Source organism: Pygoscelis adeliae, unplaced genomic scaffold, assembly GCF_000699105.1.
Source record: "Pygoscelis adeliae isolate BGI_AS28 unplaced genomic scaffold, ASM69910v1 Scaffold307, whole genome shotgun sequence".
Classification (NCBI taxonomy): Eukaryota; Metazoa; Chordata; class Aves; order Sphenisciformes; family Spheniscidae; genus Pygoscelis; species Pygoscelis adeliae.
In genome coordinates, this window is record NW_008825110.1 from 235,785 (window position 1) to 237,858 (window position 2,074).

General features: G+C 43.2%; 1 protein-coding gene across 1 annotated transcript in view; it reads right to left on the reverse strand.

The window, feature by feature from the left end:
* Window positions 1-1,871, reverse strand: part of CRACR2A (calcium release activated channel regulator 2A) — a 67,378-nt gene extending 65,507 nt beyond the window's left edge. The window contains exon 1 of the mRNA XM_009327915.1: window positions 1,818-1,871. The gene's annotated coding sequence lies outside the window, so the exon portion shown is untranslated. The remainder of the gene's footprint in view (window positions 1-1,817) is intronic.
* Window positions 1,872-2,074: the final 203 nt, after the last annotated feature.

Genomic DNA, 2,074 nt, shown 5'->3' on the forward strand with positions numbered 1-2,074 from the left:
CTATGAGGAAAGGCTGAGAGAGTTGGGGTTGTTCAGCCTAGAGAAGAGAAGGCTTCAGGGAGACCTTCTTGCAGCCTATCAGTACTTAAAGGGGGCTTATAAGAAAGATGGGGACAAACTTTTTAGCAGGGCCTGTTGTGATAGGACAAGGCGTAATGGTTTTAAACTAAAAGAGGGTAGATATAGACTAGATATAAGGACGAAATTTTTTACGCTGAGGGTGGTGGAACACTGGAACAGGTTTTCCAGAGAGGTGGTGGATGCCCCATCCCTGGAAACATTCAAGGTCAGGCTGGATGGGGCTCTGAGCAACCTGATCTAGATGAAGATGTCCCTGCTCATTGCAGGGGGGTTGGACTAGGTGATCTTTAAAGGTCCCTTCCAACCCAAACTATTTAATGATTCTATGATTCTATGTTTTTACATCAGGTTTAACTTAAACTGATTAAATCTGCATTTTTAACAAGAGAAATAAAACCCTAAAGATGTATTACTCCCTCCTTATATGTAGAACTGTATATTCATATATACTTATACTGCAAATTAGCAAACGATGGAGAGGGAATCTCCATCTATATTCTTTACGCCTCCATATGGCCACCACTTACCCAACTACAAAATCGTGACAGTATGTCATTTGTCAGTGAACAGAAACAGGAGAAAAAGAGAGATATCTGTTAGATATCTCACAGCACGTGCATCCTGTGGGCCGTAGAAACCACAAGAAAAGCTTGCAGAGTAATGTTCTTCAGTGCATTAATTTCTGCTACTTTCTTTACAGTTCTAGTCCATCACAAGATAGGACAAAAAGGGGGGGGGGGGGGGGGGGGGACACAGAACCAAATATACCTCCTTCATTTCAGCAGCAGTAAACTTAAGTCTCCAAGAGCTGGCAGACCAGGAGACTGTAAACTATTACTGCCCTAAATCTCGTTTGCTACTTAATCCATTCACAGAAATACATCTGCTCTTTGTACTTGAAACACTGACTTTTGATTTCTTTTCTTGATCTCAAGAAAGATGAGAATTTAGTGTAGAGAAGATTGACATTTAATTTTCACTCTTTTGGGTGTAACGGTTACCTTTTGAGTTGTACAATACTGAAGTCCCTAATGATAAATTTGGGCACCAGATATCTGAGTCCTTAGGACATCCCACAGACAACCAATCAGCTTTTACCAGTGCATCAGAATAATTCATATATGCCATCTAAAAAGAAAAGTGAAACTAACCTGGAAACTATTGTTGAAAACCACAAAGTTGCAACTAAGAAAACAGAAAAGTATGTTAAATTAGTCAAAGTGTTCCAGAGGGATTTCACCATTCTCCCAATTGTGACACTATCCAAGTTTCATTACATGCAGTCATAATCTGTTCTGTTGGTATATATTAAGAAATCTATTATCCTGGTAGCAGTAAGTTTCTTTTATAACTGGCATTTACAGTCATCATAAGCATTTAGTGTCAAGAAAGACAAAAAACTAAATCAGATACCACACTAGTGCTACAGCAGTGCAAGACTGACACCAAACTGTTGTAGGGGAACACAAGAATCATTGTTACAAGCATCAGTAGTGGCACTGCCTTCATCTTCACTAAGTACTTGGTGGGCCTGTTCCCACCCTGAAGGCAGTCACCAGCCACAAACTCCATTATCTTTTGGATCTGCAGGGAAGCGTACACTGAAAACCAACTGGGCAGCTCCTGAAGTAACCAGGACATAAAGTGATTTCTCTATGACACTGTCTATCGGCCTTAGCATGAAGGTACATGTGGAATGCAGAAGCGCAAACGCAAAGACTATCAGTCAACAGCACCTTTGGGCACCACCGTTATGAAATATCCTCTGCGTAGGAGGAGCCACGACACCTCACGCTCCGGCACGCTCAGCCGTCGTTCCGAACGCAAGCGTCTCACCCCGTGTTGCTCCAGTGCTGGTACCAGTGCCGTCCAAAGAACGGAAAGAAGGCAGAGTGGGCTTAAGCAACTTGCGTTCACGCCGGCAGGCAGGCGATGCGGAGGCAGGAGCAGCCTGTTTGGCAGCCCCTGCGGGTCTTATCCTGCCGCCTTCCCG